The 19,542-nt window shown below is 39.3% G+C and overlaps 1 non-coding gene across 1 annotated transcript; it reads left to right on the plus strand.

Moving 5' to 3' along the window:
* Positions 1-559: 559 nt before the first annotated feature.
* TRNAT-AGU lies at positions 560-632 on the plus strand. Its single transcript has one exon. It is a non-coding gene; the product is annotated as a tRNA-Thr (tRNA).
* The last annotated feature ends 18,910 nt before the right edge of the window (positions 633-19,542 follow it).

Below are 19,542 nucleotides of genomic sequence, written 5' to 3' on the forward strand. Positions count from 1 at the left end.
TTTTGCTTTATTTGATACTTTTGTCCATTGCTTGATTTATTGTAGTTTACATTAATTTTATTATCTTCATTGTCTTGTATACTACATTTATGTTTGTGTGTCTTTTTTCTGCTCAGTGGCTAAAATTGGTCCTTTTTGAATCAGTCCATCCTCTAATTTAACAAACACGTAATACACAAATAAGTAAAACTTAATGCAATAAAAATACACAGCAGCACATTACATGAGACACAGCTGTTGTGTCAGTACCATGCTATCCCATGTTGATAGTTCATGCTGTGCTGGTAATTTTTCCATTCTTACTAAACCCTTGTTCAGAAGGATTTAAGAAAGACTTAAGTTGTCTATGTCCCTAGGCTGAGAGACACTACATCATTATGGAATTGTCTAAATCCAAACTGTCATCTCCTTATCAAAAAATGCAAAACCCTGTATGCAACTGTCTTAAAATCATTTCTACAGCCCTTATACCACCCATATCCCAGATCTCCATATGTACTGCTACATCTGAGGTTACACAAACTGAGTAAACAGGGAGAAGTTTGAGAAAAGTGTGAGTGGCTCTGTAGCTCAGGGGTTAGAGCATTAGTCTAGTAAACCAGGGGTCATGAGTTCAAATTTCATCAGAGCCTGTGTTTCCCTTCTGGGTTGGGAGGGTGGCCTAATGGTTAAGGTGTTTGCCATACAAACACAAGGTTTGAATCTCACAGGGGATAATTGGCTAGGTTTAAAATGGCTTGCAAGAGCAGTTAGCCTAGTATGAATCTAAAAGCAGTTCACCTTTTATGTTTTCTTCAAGTCACATGATCTTATCAAAAAGTACAGCACCTGTAAAGAAGTAGTAAACTCTGACATAGAAAGATGTCCACAATATGGAAATATCTGACATATTAACATGTAACCACAAAAGTCATGACAAGCAATAGTACTACCATTCCGAAAGTGCTAAAGCTGATGCATGCAGGTATTCCCATGACAGCCATCCTACACTGTCTTTACCGTGAGCTACCCTCTCAGTATAACTTACAGTATTTTCATGTGCTGTACTGTTGATTGTGGAGCCATGATCCTGCCCCCTATACAACAGTCAATCTTAGTATTACACCAGTCTTCTGATCCTTTTGCCTAAAATGGGGTCAGATACAATAACAGTACTAGTGAATTCAGGTTGCACACTACAAAGATCTTTGAATGCATTGTTGCTCATATAGAATCAGGTATAATATGGTTCCTAACCTGAATATCTCCTTTTATTTTACCTATGGTCCAAAAGTGTTTGATTACTATAAATGAATGCAACAAACATGAATCCAGAAAGTAAGGCAAATATAAGTTTCTAATTTTGTCAATTGCAAATATCTGTGTGCTACCTGTCTTAAATGTTTGAATATATAATTATTCATGGGCTTAGCCAATTATATTTCATGCATACCTTGAAACGCACTTTAAAAAACATATATTTATTTATGTTAAACCTTTTCAAAAAATGAATATATTCATCTTGACATGTGGCTACGTACTTCATAAAATTACATTTTTTCAGAATGTCTAGCTAGATAAATGCATTTTTACTTAAACTCACCACTTCATGAGTTGCTTTTCTTCTTTTGCAGTAGTAAAAAGGTATACTATCCAGAAACATCCACTGCTTGGGTTTGGTGGGGCTGCACTTGTTAGGTGGTCTATATTCCAGAAAGTGGCACACAATTTGAAAGTCCTAGCTCCAACCATATCTGTACTGTTCGTGATGTGAACTTATATTTCTTTTGAGAAAAGCTGGCTGGAAAAAAAAAACTACTTTATATAGTGTGTGTGTGTGTGTGTGTGTGTGTGTGTGTGTGTGTGTGTGTGTGTGTGTGTGTGTGTGTGTGTGTGTGTGTGTGTCTGTGTGTGTGTCTGTGTGTGTGTCTATATATGTATGTGCATGCATGTATGTATATATGTCTGTATGTATTATTTATTTATGTTTATTAAATTTTGTTAACTGGGTAGATAGACTGATTGAAAGACTCTTCAGCCATGACTCAGGCCATAATGGCTATACAAAACACATAAAGCATATGATTCAGGAAGCACACATGGCTAACGATGACGTTTGTTCACTTTTACTAAGGTTTCTTCGAGTGGATTGAGTTAGATTGTCTGTGGCAGCATGACACTACTAAGTCTCTACTTCTCTGTATTTATCAGTCAGCTGGTCAGTAGTTATTATTCCCTGTAAGCCTAGGCTTGCCACTCCCCACCATACAGACCCCCATGGTGGTGGGCTGAGAACCATCATTGCTGCTAAGGGCAGTGGGTTTACCTTGGTTGCTGAGTCCTAACTTCTATGTGAATGCCCATGAATGATGTGCAGTGGGCATGGCACCAGACTGCTGCTTACTTCTTTGAGCAGTGTAAGCCTGCAGACATCTCTGCCTTCAGTGAACAGATACTCATGTATGTTGCTTGACATTCACCTGAAAAATCATTGAAGCATATCTTCCCCTAAGTTATATGCCCTCTACCCTGAAAGAGGTGAATGGCGAAAGACCCTTCATTCTTTTCCCCTATTTCTCTTTCTCTCTCTCCCACCCTTTTACATCCCATCTTCAACAGGTGACTGAGATATTAATCAAACTTAGGGCGCTAAGGTCATGGAGTTTTATGGTCAGTGGAGCTGGCTAATAATTACATTACCATTTATCCAGTTTGCTCAATAGACTGGATCCTAAAAAGTGCATTAACACACAATTTTTAACTTAATTATTTGTAAATAACTAAATTAAATGGATAATGAGAAATTGCATTAAGCATAGATATCTCCAAATACAGTGATTGCCATTGATCCTATTATAAAAATGTTAAAAAAACACATGAGATCATTTTGTAAATGACTGAATGTATCATGTAAATCCAGGATGTTCATCTCAAATATATTTGTCAGAATAGACTTTTCATCAAAAATCCTAAATTCAAGTCAATGTTGGCAAATGTTTTTAAAAGACATAATTTGTAGATGGAAGGGCTGCAGCACAACATCCCCCCAACTGTCTGCTTTTTTAAACATTATTATAGTCAACTGTGTGGCCAAGATACCCTTCTTTGCAGCAACTTCTCAAGCTGAAATGTTTTCCTTTATCAAACATTGAAGAGTATGAGAGTTAGTCAAATGACCTTTGATCACACCTCCTACTCCCATATTCCTATAGTTTGTTGATATAAAATATAAATAAATCCATTCTAACCTGTGTATATTCTTTATTCCATTTAAAGGCACTTTCATTAAATGTCAGTGTATGGCCGGCTTGTGCACCAGGATCAAAGCGGCCGATCTTAAAATATTTTGATGATCCATCCTGAGCCACACGCCAGTTTAGGATATCATATACAGCTGGTGGATCCCCATTTTCATCAAAAAATACATTGTCTCCAGTATTAGTCATGAAGTGTACCATTTTCACATAATGGAGTAACTGCAGTTCAAAAAGAAGACAAAGTTTGTCCAAATGTGCTGATTTTTAATAAAGCATGAATATATATATATATATATATATATATATATATATATATATATATATATATATATATATATATATATATATATATATATATATATATATATATATATATATATATCTTTGAAACAGTACCTTAACTTATATGTTTTGAACTGACTTAATTTAGAATAATATGATGTCCAAACTGTTTAAATTTATTTTTATAGGACAATAGCTTTATGTTTTTCTATGCACAGTACCAAACGTTGATAAAAGCTAGGTACCAGTGAAGTTGCAGCAAACATAATAGTAGACAAGCAGGTCTGAACAACCAACTTTTAATGATGCTAGCAGCCTTTGATGACAGGACAGTTTGATTCAAGCTTGAGTAGCATTAGGGCAAAAATGGAGTGGTATACAGTTATACAGTTACTACCCATGCAATGCCCATTGGCCATGCAAGACCATGAAGTATTAAAAATAAAAGTGTGTGTGTGTGTGTGTGTGTGTGTGTGTGTGTGTGTGTGTGTGTGTGTGTGTGTGTGTGTGCTAATCACCCAGAAGTAATCTAGATGAATCAAACTCATCGAAAATGTTATGATACCGAATATACCACAGTGTCTTTGTGGATGACATTCCCTCCATATGTAAACTACAGACCATGTTTGAAATAGCCTACAATATTGTCTGTGCAGAAACTCAGATTGAAGTGGAGTGTATAGTTGGATTGTTGAAGGGATGCTTCCAATAGACAAATGAGGAGGAGTATTGCAATACAGTCCAGATATATACAGCAAGACTTTTGTTGGGTGTGCTGTGCTACACAATGCACCATTATGAAAAGAGCATGAGTGTCATGTGAATATCATGGCAGGACCATCCACACTGTCTGTAACAGCAGTAGCTGCAACAGTAGAGCAGGGAAGGGATTTAGGGGAGGACCATACATAAACAGAACCAGTGTTAGGACAGAGATGGGTACAATATAATGCAGCAGCAGTAAAAAAAGAGGCATCTGGTCCACATGTTTGCGCCATGAGGCAACCAACATAGAGTAAAATAAGGCATGCACTATCACACCCAGAAATGTGTAAGGCAGTGCTTGGACTGTGCATCAAACAACACCATATCCACCCAGGTTAGGGGATTGGCAAGGCTCAGTCATCACATCTTGTAGAAGTGGGGGTAGAGGATAGAGTGAAAGGTGAATGCAATACCATCATATTGTTTAGGGTCAAGTGAGGTGAACATGGTAACTTAAGCCATGTACTTTCTGCAGGTTATGAGGGTCAGAGATCACATTGTCTACTGGCGGGGTCACACTCTGGCAGTGTCTATTGTGCTGGCTTGTGTGCTTGATACAGTCCATGGCAGGGAAAGGACAGAACTATCAAAATGAGCACATGTTTTTTCATGCAATGCCAACTGTTATCTAAGTTTAGACAATTCTGATACATACTGACAAGTTTTATATTGTCTATGTCTTCTACTTTTATAATTTTTTTAAATTTTTGTATATTTCCACTTTAAATTTTTATTTTGTCAAATGTCTATATTTTTATTTGACTGTATTAATTGTGGAGCTTTTCTCCCTGGGCCCCCACTGAAAATGGGTCCCTTACCCAGTGGACTTTCCCGGTCAACAAATGTCAATAAATAATAAACAAATAAATGTACCCTAATGGGGCATTTTGTGTGTTGATTATGATAGGCACCATTAGCTACAACCTGGCTGTTGAAGAGGCAGAACTCTGGGAGCTACAGTTAGTGCTATACACAGCCCTTATGTTGCTGCTGCTGCTACACACAGTGTGGAAGGTCTAACTTGCACTAGAGATTGTCTCTTTCATTCAAGTGCAATTTACAGAGGGGAAATAAAATTTGGAGTTTAATTCCCACTTAAAAGCTATATTTTCTTCGAGTGCTTCACCAGTTAGTGCTATGTATAGACCCCCCCCCCCACTTCTGTACTGTACTCATGGATATAAGCTATAGTTAGTGCTATGCATAGCCCCCATTAAAATTCTGTATCTATTGGTTATCAGCTGCAGTAAGTGCTATGTACAATCTCCCCCAGTTTATGTACTGCACACATGGATTAGCACCTGTAATTAGTGAAATTCACAGCCCCTCTTACGTGCTTTAGCCACACATTAAAATGTGACAATGGGACCCCATGCTCCTTGCTGCATGTCCTATCTTTGGATTTCTGTGTTCTTATGTTGAACCTCCCAACCAGATGCAGCTGTAATAGGGTTACTCCAGTACAAGGGTGCCCAGTTACACGTACATCATGACAACTGCCTTACTGTAATCACCACAGGGTTTGCTGTAACTGTTGCAGAAGTACTTCACCAGGCAGTACTTCTTCCTTAACTCTGGAAGGCTTTAGATCTATAGAGGGTGAATGGAAATGTTTCTACTTCCAAGTTTTATGGTTGTAAATATTACTGCATGAAATGCTCTACCACTTTATATCACTCTAGCAAGAGCCAGGTGGAATGGTGTTTATACTAATGAAGTCATATAGTAGTATTGCTTTGAATCTCTTCTTGATCACAATGCACTATTCATACATGGAAGCACATCTGAAGAAGAAATATGGACATGGGAATGAAAAAGAGATTTAATATGGTGTAATATTTATGCAAAGGAGAAAGCAAAACTAACCAATATAAAAAGAGCAGCACCAAAGATATTTGAAGAGAAATACTGGCAAAGGAATCCAGACATGGAAAAGTTTGCAATACAAAAAAATAAGTAGACAAAGAGGAAAAGCAGAAAAGAAGATTAGTAATGGAAAAGTTAAATAAATAGAAATTGAGGTTATAGAGTACCTGCAAAGTGGTTTCCTCCCACATCCCACAGACATGCTGTAGGTGGATTGGATACTTTAAATTGGCCCTAGGTGAGTGTGTGTGTGTGTGTGTGTGTGTGTGTGTGTGTGTGTGTGTGTGTGTGTGTGTGTGTGTGTGTGTGTGTGTGTGTGTGTGTGTGTGTGTGTGTGTGTGTGCCTTCAGTGGAAGGTTGGGATACAGGCTGGCAACTTGACATTGTGAAACTCCACTGCCAATCATGAGCAGACAGGTGATCTGCTGTGGCGACCCCTAACCAGGAAAAAGCCGAAAGAAGAAGAAGAGTACCTGCGAAGTGAAGGATTCAGTGTAGAATATATAATTCAGAAAGTACCACGACACGATAGAGCAATGGATATCCAAATTAAGGGGAAACCAGTGGAACAGGAAGCAGTTGGTCAAGTGCCATATGAAAATAATTTGCAGCCTTCCACAGGAAACCAGTATAAATGTTCACTTGAAGCTAGACAGCAAGGAAAGGAACAGGAAACTGTGGAAACTCTGATGTAGCCAATGTTGAGGAGTGATAGGCCAGTGAGTTCCCATATGACAGAACAATAGATGACACAGGATGAAATTGAAGAGAATGTGCCACAGGAAGATGTTATAGAAATTTCTATAGAATGCCCACATGAAATGGAAAATAAGGGATGCACCCTCAGTTTGGAAAAAAATGAGTTAAGAGAAGAGTTGCTTGATTTAATAGACAAGACAGATATATCAAGATCAATGAGAGAAATAGACTGCAGAAGGTTAATAAAACCCCAAAAGTCAGAAGCTTGATAAAACAAATGAACACAGTAATTAGGACTGTCCATACACATCCATGTGATATAACAGAAGTAAATAGGATATATTACTGTGCTGCTAAATTAATAACTGATAAAGTTCTACCAAAAGAACACAGGGTAGCGAGGGAAAGGAAGGGGAGAAATCAAATACTATCATGGAAATATCGAATAGAGAAAACTATAAAGAAGTTAAGACAAGAAGTGTCACTGTTAGAAGATTATAGAAGAGGGAACAGATCAACAAAGATACTAAGAAAGATAGATGTGATAAAAGCAATGCACAGTATTAGAACAGACCAGGATCTATCATGCACTATTACAAATAACAAACTAAAAATTTCAGCACAGGCAGAAAAACATAGAAGATACAAAGATAAATATAAAGGAAAAGTACAAAATAATCAATGTATTGATGACCCATAAAAGTTTTATACAGAATTGGGAAACAAGGTAAAGGAATTGAACGACCACCAAAAAAAAAAAGAAGAAAAAGATACATTTTGGAGAAGTATCTATGAAGATCCTGTGGAACATAACAAAGTTGCTAAATGGATAGAAGAATTTAAAGAAGGAATAAGAAGTTTAAAGGTACAGGATATGAAATGGGATGAAGTAACAGCCAGAGAGATTGAAACAAAGTTAAGAAAAGCCTCTAATTGGAAAATCCCAGGCCCAGATGCAGTACTTAACTTTTGGCTAGAAGTATTAACATCTTTGCACGAAGATTTAGCCATGAGTAAGAACTATTTATATGTGCACCCTGAACAGACACCAAGCTGGCTAACAAAAGGAAAAACAATTCTCCTACTTAAGAGTGAACCTGCAAGCTACCCTAAAAATTATAGACAAGTAACTTGCCTTCCTTCAGCATATAAACTATACATGGGAATTGATGCTGACAGAGTTTATAGCCAATTAGAAGAAAATTCAATTATGGCAGTAGAACAAAAGGGCAATAAAAGAAAATCATATGGAACAAAGGATCATTTGTTTTTAATAAAGTCATAGTGGAAAACTGTAAAAAGGGGAAGAATCTAAGTATGGCATGGATTGTCTACAAAAAAGCATCCCACATTAATGGATAAAAGAGTGCTTAAAATGTACAAGATGCATCCTACACTGATCAACTATATTACAGGGCCCATGAAACAGTGGCAGACCACTTTGCAATTAAGCCATGATAAAGGACAAATTATTATCTCATGGATAAAACTTCAAAGGGGAATATTTCAGGGTGGCTCTTTCTCACCACTGCTATTCTGCCTTGCCCTTAACCCATGAAACTGTCTACTTAACAACTTAGGCCATGGCTATAATTTGGCTCCTAGAAAACAACAAAGTGTAAAGACTTTTCATCTTCTCCTTGTTGACGATTTAAAACCGTATAGCTCATCAGATGAGAAAATGAAAGCACAACTGCAAGTTGTCAAAAACTTTTTCAGATGATATAAGAATGTCATTTGGTCTTGACAAATGTGCAAAAGCAACCTTTAAAGCAGGAAAACTGCAACAACAGGAAAACATTAGTTTGGAACAAGAATGTGCTATAAAAGAACTTGAGCAAGAAGGAGTGTATAAATATTTGGAATTGATGAAGGATCAAAAATAAAATATGAACAAATGCGAATAAAACTTAGTAAGAAATATTTCAGAAGACTTAAATTAATCCTAAAAACAGCACTGACATCTAGGAACAAAATCCAAGCTATAAACCAATTTGCTCTTCCTGTCCTAACTTACAGTTTTGGAGTGATTGCAAAATCCAAGCTATAAACCAATTTGCTCTTCCTGTCCTAACTTAAAGTTTTGGAGTGATTGACTACCCCAAAATGTGTTGGATAGATTAGATAGGAAAACAAGAAAGGTGATTCATGCTTACCAAATGATTTATAAGAATCAGTGCATACCAAGATTATATATTCCCCATTCTGAAGGAGGGATGGGCCTCCATGAAATTGATTATATGTATAGATCTGCAATTGTGGGACTCCACACATAGCTGCTGACCTCACATGACCCAAATGTAGAGAAAGTTTTGAAACATGAGAATAAATCTAAGATGACTTCTCTGTTTAATCTAGCATATTGGCATCAAGCAGAAATGGAAATCAAACCAGTAGATAAAAATCAGGCAGCAAACTGAATGTGCCAAAAATCAAAAGAAATAGTATAAAGTGAAGGACCAGATGAGAAGGCAAGAAATGTGGAAATGCATAAATATAGTTGCAAGTATAGAAAACTTCTGGAAGAACCTCATGTTGATCAAGAACGAATGCAGGAATGGTTAAGGAGAGGCAATTTCAAACCAAGAGATGAAAAGTTAATATTGGTGGCGCAAGACAGTGGGCTATGTACACGTTGGTTTACAAAGTCCATTGAACATGTGGGAGAAACAGACAAATGTAGGTTTTGCAAAGCAGAACTGGAAACAGTTGCAGTTGCACACCTCATTGCTGGTTGTGACATAGTAATGGCACCTGAGACCATTGCATCATCTGGGACAAGACTGTGGATCAGCAAACAGGCCATGGCCTGCTTCTGTTCTTGGGATTGGGGCTAAAACTAGCTAGTTTTAGCTAGAACTAGCCATTTTTTTTAATTTCAGCACTCAAAACTGTTTCCTTGTGCTCAACATTTGCTCAGAACTCATTGTAAGTACTAAATAAACTACAAATTACTACAGCACTTGACTTTCCTCATTTGTCAAGAGGAAAACAGTTCTTAGTACTTAAATTAATAAGCACCTATCCAGGCATGTCCATGGGTCAGCTCCTGGTGTTTTCTCCTGTTCAACCGATGAATCTGGGCATCTTGGGGCAATGTAGCAATTGCCTCATGTACACTGACAACCATCTCCTCCTACCACCCAACACTACAACCTGTGAGCAATGCACTTATATAGCCAAACTATATGCTAAGCTCTCTCCAGCCAAGACTAGTCTAAACAGTCAAGAGGAGAAGGTTAACATCTGCACCACACCACACTCAACACATAGACCATCAAAACCCAGACTACCAAAACCCACACACAGAAACACAAAGCACACACCCACATTCACGGAGGCTATCAATAAATGCCCAAGCAACAGAGACCTCCCAAGCTAAAACACAGACAACCACCACCCCCCAACACTACCCAAATGACACATAGCCCACAAAATCAGTGTGCCACTCAACCTCAGCCCATAAGGCAAAACAATGCACCCAACACACTAGTCATAGCTGACTCTATAGTCAGGCACACCGATGTACTTCTCACCAAGCTAAACAAGGAGAAAGTTACTGTCAGCTGCCTGTCAGGTGCCAGGATCCACCACATAACGCATGCACTCAGGTTACTCCACAAGTACAAATATGACTCTCCCATTGTCCATGTTGGTGTGAATGACCTGAGATGTACCTCCCCGGACTACATGAAAAGAGACATGGAGGAGCTCTTACATCTTGTAGCCCAGGCAGGTTTGACCCTAGCCCTGACTAGCATTCTGCCAGAATTATACCACAGTACAAGGACAAAATGATTGACTTCAACAATTGGCTAAGCTTCTGGTGTCATTCTAAGGGGATCCAGTATCTGTATGCCTGGGACTACATGGTCAACAGACCATGATGCTTTGCCAGAGATGGCCTGCATCTGTCACCCCTGGGATTCTGGATACTGGCTAAGGCTATTTCCACCCATATAGTGCCTTTTTATGTAAGGTTCACATGCTAAATTCACCATTGTAACAGGTACAAGCAAGCAAACTCTGAGGGTAATGCTACTCAATGCTAGAAGTCTAATGAAGAACACTGGCATTTGTGCAGTGACAGAGACCTGGTTCAAGGCTCCAGAGAGCACCCCTGCATTACCAGGCTATAATTCATACCACACCTTTCGGCCACCTAACTTGGATTGAAACACTAAAGGTGGAGGCGTGTCCATATTCATTAAGGATATCAACACCTCCAGGCTAGTTGCTCAACATAATGCATCTGAAATTATCAAAGTACAACTAACACTGGGCAAGACTGCAATCCAGGTTGTAGCTTGTTACAGATCCCCCACCATGCTTCAGGATTCCCATTCTTTATTTCTTAAGATACCGGAAAATATTAAGGTACAACCCAATACCTTAACTATGGGTGATTTCAACTACCCCACCATCAACTGGAAAGACTACTCACGTACCAACTCATTCGCTCAACGTTTTCTGGAATTCATAAATTCCAACACCTTGGATCAGCTTGAACACACCCCCACCAGGTGCAGCTATATCCTGGACCTGGTCATTACCAATATGGGTAACCGATGTTCCATGCCAGAGGTCAACTCCTCACTGGTCAGATCCGACCACAAGCTAATCACCCTAAACATCCATATCCCACCTCCACCCCTCATTAAGGAAACCATGGTCAAAAATTACTGCAAAGCCAACTTCAAGCTTCTTAAGACAGAAGTGGCAAACTTCATGACACCCATGCAGATGGAAAATAGAGGTGCAACTGCTGAATCTTACACAAATACACTGTATAAGCACATACACAAGTGCATGGATCGTGCCATCCCCAACAGAACCAAGATGCTATCCTCCAAAAAACGGAAGCCAATCTGGTGGTCCCCTGCCATAAACAAACTCTACAACAGAAGGAAGTTGTTGCAAAAAAGAGCAAAATCCCAAGATTGGAGGAACTCCCTGGTCAGCCTCAGCAAGAAGCTGAGATCTCTCATAAAATTGTCCAAAGCCAGTTATGAAAATAAAATCACCACTGATTCCAAAGACAACCACAAAGCATTCTACAGCTATGTCAAGAATCTCAATGGCAACACTCAGATCTGCTGTGAGCCACAGCACAATGGCACTAAATATACAAAACCAACCGATATTGCCAACATCCTTACAGATAGATTCAGTGCTAACTTTACCCCCCTCTCACCCTGCAAAGGGCCCATCTTAATACCAGAAGAATGCAAAGCCCCTGTAGTCATGGATGAACAAATAAAGACCACACTCTCCAAAGCCAAGAACACAGCATCCATGGGACTAGACAACATCCCAGGCTGCGTACTGCATGAACTACAGAACAAGCTGGCACCCCACCTAAGTACCATGTTCAATCATAGCCTCCCCTCAGGCTATGTGCCTACTGAATGGCGCACAGCAACAGTTATCCCACTTCACAAGGGGGGGGGTGCCATCACAGACCCTGGAAACTACCGCCCCATTAGCCTGATGAGCCTGGTCTGCAAGGCCATAGAACATATCATCTTGGAGATTATAAACAAAGACATAGGTAACCTCCAAACCCTGGACCTCACTCAGTTTGGCTTTGTAAAAGGTAGATCATATCTACTAAACCTGACTTAACTTCTTTAAAGCAGTCACTAGAGTCATAGACGAGGGCAAGGTAGTGCACATAGCCCATCTTGACCTCGCCAAGGCTTTCAATACCATCTCCCACCCCATCCCACACTCTGGAATTATAGATAAACTCACTAAACTGGGCATAAATCCCTATGTCACAAGATGGGTGGCCAAATGGCTCACTGACAGAACCCACGCAGAAAAAGAATCCAACTCCAAGTCTGACTTCAGACCAGTGACGAGTGGAGTACCACAGGGTTTGGTCCTTGGTCCTCTCCTGTATGGCATCTATTTCTCTGAAGTGCAGGCCAACACAGAAGGTCTTTGGCTAACAAAGTTCACAGATGACTGCAAACTGGGAGCCATAATAGAATCACCTAATGATGCAGACATTCTACAAAAGGGCCTCACAGAGACAGATGCTTGGTGTCAAAGTCATGACCTCAAGCTCAATGCCAAGAAGTGCATTGTCATCCCCTTTGGGAAAAACTCGGTACCCATGAACTACCACACAGGCGGTAGCTCACTAAACACTGAAAGTGTGATAATAGACCTCGGGACAGAGGTGGACAGTAGTCTCTCCTTTGATAACCACATCACCACAGTAGTCAGGAAATCCTTCTATGTGGCACAGTTAATCACAAAAGGGTTCTCCTCTAGAAAAAAGGAGGTCATTGTTCCTCTCTACTCATCTCTCATCAGACCCATTATAAAGTACAATACCCCATTTGACATGTATCTCACAAAACACCTACAACAATTGGAAAGGCCACAGAAATACCTCACTGAGAGGATTACTGGCCTCAAACAGATGCCATGCGCAGACCGTCTCAAAAAACTCCAGCTCTTCCCTGTCGCATATTGCCTACTCAGCGGCGATCTCTGCCTAACATACAAAGCTATGTCAAACCCAGAGCTGTTGGACATGCTGCACTTAAAGAAATCCCAGTCTCTCCAAACCACATGCTCCGGGGTCCTAAACCTTGTCCCCACAATAAACAGAACATGCTGAAGGTATAGATTCCTGTCCCAGAGACTTCCCATACCCTGGAACAAACTACCCATTCATGTCAAGCAAAGCTCCTCATTGGCCCCTTTAAGAAAAACCTTGACGACTGGATGGGAAATAGAAAATTCACCCCGGGGATCACTTCTGTGGCACTGCTTGACAGGGGCACAGGAAAATAATTTTCTTGGGTGGCGAAAGCCAGGGAACCTTTTTGGCTACGCTTATATAGGCCCCGGGGCTGATAGCCTAGTACCTACCTATGAACCTATGACTGTATACTGAAAGGCATAATAATGTGCAAGACTGTTGCACTGGGGATTGTGCAAACATTATGGTACTGAAGTGGCTGAAAAAACTGGAAACATGAGCCACAAAGTATCATAGAAAATGATAAAGTTTACATCACATGGGATCATCCATTACCAATAGTTCAAAAATAGATGATAAAAAACTGGATATAGTGGTCCAAGAGAAGAAGACAAAAGCAGCACTGATCATTGAAATCACTGTCCTGTGTACAGAGAGACACAAAGTCCTAAAATATCAGGGTTTGCAAGCAGAAAGAAGGGCAATGTGGAAGAAAGATACCCAGATAGTTCCAATAGTAGTATGAGCAACTGTTCTTATAAAAAAGTGCCTGCAATCCTATTTAAATACCAATACATGTAACTCCATACAAATTGCAGAAGGAGTCATTACTGGGCACATTGCGGGTGCTGCCAAGAGCACTTTTGGCTGACATCAAAGTGTGAAACAATGCTAATTTTGTGAACTTTAATCATACTTTGACTAAGGAATGGGGTCCATTCCTGTCATGGTGTTAGAAACCCAAAAGATTTGGAGGAATTAAAAAACTGAAGTAGAAGTTAGGGCATGTTCTGCAACAGGAAACATTGTCTGGATTGCTCTGAGATCTAGAGTCTGTATCACAGGAACAATGCTGCGATTTTGATTCTGATACAGGAAGAAGATGTCTGCGATTTCTCCTGTACTCCACATCCTCAGATTCTACAAAGTAGGATCTTGGCTCGGCACATATACCTGTTACTTGACCAATCCAGTTGAAACTTGGTGCCGTTCGTATCTTCACTGTCTCTCCTTTCAATGGACTAAGAAATCTGCTCCATTTAACATAGCTGGACTTCTGGCATGAACGCTTTCTGAATAGTTGGGCTCTGATTGTTCTGTTGTTCTTTGGTTTAGGCCTCAACAAACTAGATACGATAGGCAATGTTGTTCTGGTTTGCCTAGATAGAAGTCTCTGAGCAAGCAAGCCAAGTCTATCATTATGGGGTATGTTTCTGAGATTGAGTAAATTCAAAAAAGACATAGGTATTATCACACTCTGACTTCTTTAGTAACTGCTTTGCACTGTGTACTGCACATTCAGCTAGTCCATTTGACTGTGGGTATTGTGGACTACTAGTAACATGTACAAAGCCCCATTCTTTTGCAAATTTCTGAAACAACTGACTGGTAAATTGGGTACCATTGTCAGAAATAACTTTGTGTGGACTACCATGGACTGAGAAAGGATGTTTCAACTTAGTGATAACAGTAATGGATGCTAGGTTAGGTAGTAGATTGATCTCAAACCAATTCAAATAAGATTCTACCAACACAAAGTAATGCTGATTGTTCCAGTCAAATATAACAGTTGCTACTGTTGACCAAGGTAGTTCAGGAACTTGATTTAGCTGAAGTGGTTCTTTTTGCAAATGCAGTTTAGTACTATTACATACTAAGCAAGAAGAAAGTACTTTATAAATATCTTTTGCTAGAGAAGGCCAAAATACTAGTCTTCTCATCCTTATTTTGGTAGATTAAGAACCTGGGGTGACCAGAATGCAAAATCTGGATATATTCATGTTGTAAGGAAGCAGGAACAACAATTTTTGGACCTTTGAAAATAATGCCATCTCCCATCAACATCTCATCTCTGTAAGAAAAATAAGCTTGCACTTCAGGTGGCACACTAGATTCCTTTGACGGCCATCCACCATTAATGTAGTAGTTGAGGTTTTGCAAAATTGGATCAGTCTCTGTATGATCTCTCAGCTCATCAAGTTTCATGGTAGAAAACTTATGCACTTCCATGACATCGAGGTCAAAATTCTCTGCCTTAAGCTGTGACATTGTATTTCTGGGGAATCTGGATAACAGCCAGATAAAGAAGTTTGCCTTTTGCATAGACCATTTTGAAGTTCTACTTTTGCAATTTGAGGATCATTCTTTGTAATCTCACTGGAGCTGAATACATAGACTTCTTTAAAATAGTGACTAGAGGTTGGTGATGAGTCTCAATACGAATAGCTTGACCATAAATATAATCATGACATTCTGAACATGCAAATATTACTGCCAAAAGTTCTTTCTCAATTTGAGGATATTGCATTTCAGTTTGGGTAAGTGATCTAGATGCAGAGGCTACTGGTCTGCCTTCTTGAAAAATAACTGCACCAAGACCAAATTTTGAAGCATCACTGGAAAGAGTAACTGGTTTATTGACATCATAGTATCTTAGTGTAGGTGGGGTGGCAATTTTCTACTTAAGGTCTTCAAACGCTCTCTGGTCCTGTTTCAACCAAGACTGTGTAACATTTTTGTGCATCAGCTCTCTCAAAAGTGCTGTCAGCTCACTGAAGTCTGGTATAAACTTGTTAAATAGTTTACCATAAAAATGTTGTAGAGCTTGAACATTAGCTGGTACTGGCATCTCTAGAAAAGCTACTTGCTTGGACGTGTCTGGTTGCAAGCCAGTGCACTAGTAAATAAATTACCTACATATGTAACTTCTGGTAGTCTGAAAATACACATTTTGGAGGATTGAGCTTCAAGTTCACTTCAAGTGCTCTGTCTAGAACTCTCCTAAGATTTCTGTCATGCTCTGCTTCACCATTGCCTCCAACCAATAAGTCATCTACTATTATGGCACAAGGATAACCTGAAAAAATGTCTCCATTGCACACTGAAAGACTTCACTTGTAGAATTTATTCCAAATGGCATCCTGAGGAATCCATATCTTCCAAACAGGGTACTGAAAGTAGTCGGTAGTGAAGATTTGCAATCAAGCATCACTTGCCAAAATGAACTTTTTGCATCCAAGACAGAGACAACAGTGGTATTTGGTATTAGGACTGCAACATCCTCGACTGTACGCACAAGATGATGTGGTCTCTTTAACACTTTGTTCAAATCTTTTGGGTCAATGCACATTCTGATTTCGTCTGAGCCTTTTTTGTGGGCTGCTACTATGGACGACACCCATTCAGTTGGTTCTGTAACTGGACAAATTACACCTTGCTGCACCATTTTATCCAACTGAGCTTTGACTTTATTCTGCATAGCTATTGAAACTTTTCTTGCTGGTCTGACCACTGTACTGACCTCTGGGTCTAACTTCATGGAATATACAACTGGAAGTTTGCCTAACTTGTCATAAAAAAAATAGCAGACTCTGAGAAAACAGCTTCAGTAAAATTGGAACTAAGATATGTGCTTATATGATGAACTTCTTTGGTAAAGGAAAGCAGATTAATTCTCAAACTGTCTCTGATACCCAATAATGACTGCACAGGTCTTTGGACTACATAGAACAGTAAGGTGTAGCAGTTCCTAGCCAAATAACATAAAAGCACTACTGACTACTGAATTTCTTCACCTCAATAAGCAACATGTTTTGCATAACTGGCAACATTAAGTTGCTCATCAGCTCTCACCTTAGCAAATGTGTCTGCTGAGATAATATTACACTTTGAACCAGTGTTTACTTTAAGCTCATTGGATTTACCATTGATCTGGACAGTACAAAACACTTCTTTATTTGCCAAACAATTTACTGCCTCAACCTTTTCAGCAATTACTGATACACCATCCACATAGAAAGTAGAGTTGCAGCTCTCCATATGATCAACTTGCTTTTTTGACTGACATTTCTTATTCTACAGTTTCCATAAGCTTCCTCACATAATGGCTCTACTCACACAAGACAGGGGTGTTTGATGCACCCTGACATCAGTAATCTTCAATTGACTGTCTGAATGATAGGGTCTTAATTCATTTTAGGCAGCTGTTTTCTGGGGACATGCAGCAAATACTAACAGATGCAAGAAACCCTGCTATTTCAAAATGATATATTAGCAAATGGAAAAGATTTTCTAGTTGGTGCTAGCAACCTAACCAGCACCCATTTATGGCTAGTTGTTCTCTGGTTTTACAAGTATTTCAGTAAGTTACTATCCTATTGCCTTTTTTATTTCTCTATCAAGGTTCATTTATCAGCCATTTCAGCATGTCTGCCCATGGATCCTCCTCTTTTAAGACAGTCTTATATGAAAATGTTCATGAAAGGTTTTTTTCATAAGAGGCCTCCAAGTAAACCACTGGCCACTCCATGGGATCTTAACTTTGTGTTAGAGAAGCTAACACTTGCTCCATTTGAACCAGTTAATCTTGATGATTTGAGGTTCTTAACATGGAAAACAGTTTCACTAACTGCTCTGATTTCTGCAAAAAGAGTATCCGAGGAGCATGGTTTCTTTCATAACTAATCCTTCTTTTATGCCTAAAGTGGTACCTGAGTTTACTTTAAGCCAAACTATCCCTCTACATGTTTTCTTTCTTGAACCTGAAAATGACAGAGAAAGGATACTCCATATCTTAGATATCCACAAACAATGCAGGTACTATTGTGACAGAACTAAATCTTTCAGATCTGTGGATCAATAGTTTATTTCTTGTCAAGGTAAGAAGAAGGGACAACCTGTGCAATACAGACTATTTCCAAATATTTGTCTAAGACTATCACCTTTTGTTGTACTCATCAAGATAAATCTATTCCAGGCAGGGTCAAGGCACACTCTACCAGAGCCCTGGCTTCATCTATGGCTTTTTGGAAATGGTTGTATTCTGAAGTATTCTAGAAGCTGCTACTTGGTCCTCTGTACATATGTTTAACAAAGCACTATACGCTTGATTTCTTGTCTAGATCTACGTCAGGCTTTGCTATGACAATACCCCAGGCTACAGTCAACCTTTTCATCATATAAATGGAGTAGAAAAGGTGCAGACAGAAAAAATAGTAATGGGGGATGCAGTAAGCAGAGGGGAACTCAAGGCTGAGCGATACAGAACACAGGTTATGATAGGAGGAGAGGCATTCTTTTTTGTGGTATACATCCCATTTTCAAAATGAAAAAAGAGAAGGATAGAAGTGAAGGACAATGTGTAATGGTCCTAGTTGTGATTGAGAGGAAAGTACTTGTTGCAGACAAACAAACAAACATAAAACAGAGACAGGTGTTGTGAGCATGAAAACGGTATGGTAGACATTTGATGGGCACAGACAGACAGAAAGTAGAAAAATGATTTTGGGGATTGTAGGCCAAAAAACAAGGTATAGACAATGACTTAAAAGAGGACATAGTGGACTACTCATAATGGTTCATTAGCTGACTGGCTCTGAGTGCAATAATCCCTGACATACTTTACCTGGGTGGCTGATGCCATGGATAGGTTATTCCTCCAGTGGCCCTATGGCTAGGGCCTGCCAGCTGAGTTCCTAACCATGTCTGACAGAATGCTTTTGATTTTGCTAATGTAGATGCCCAGCTGTCAGTACACTGATAGTTATTGTTAGCACTTTTGGTTTGCGTGTTAAATGCACAGCAGATTGATCCTGAAAATTGTCAATCTGTATCAGTGCTCTGGCCAAGTAAACAGATGTAATTAAATATTGAAACACACAAAAAGACGTCACCTCCCAGGCAAGCAGGAACAAGTTTTAAAAATAAATCCTGTAAAGTTGTAGGAATACAAGTCCAAAATGCGTGTCAAATAACGCTTTTATTTGTAACAAAAAACAGCGTTTTCGCTGTAGTAACACCACAGCTTCTTCAGTATGAAAACCATTTTTTAAAAAAAACGCCAGTTAAATACAAATAAAATACATGACGTATTTGATAAAATCAACCATTTAAAGAGCCAATGCATTTAAAACCACATACTATGGGTGTATCAGCTAATTGCATAATGTTGGGCCAGATTCAGGAAGGCTTACACGG

This window comes from Protopterus annectens, chromosome 2.part1, assembly GCF_019279795.1.
Source record: "Protopterus annectens isolate FY-2018-M chromosome 2.part1, PAN1.0, whole genome shotgun sequence".
Lineage (NCBI taxonomy): Eukaryota > Metazoa > Chordata > Ceratodontiformes > Protopteridae > Protopterus > Protopterus annectens.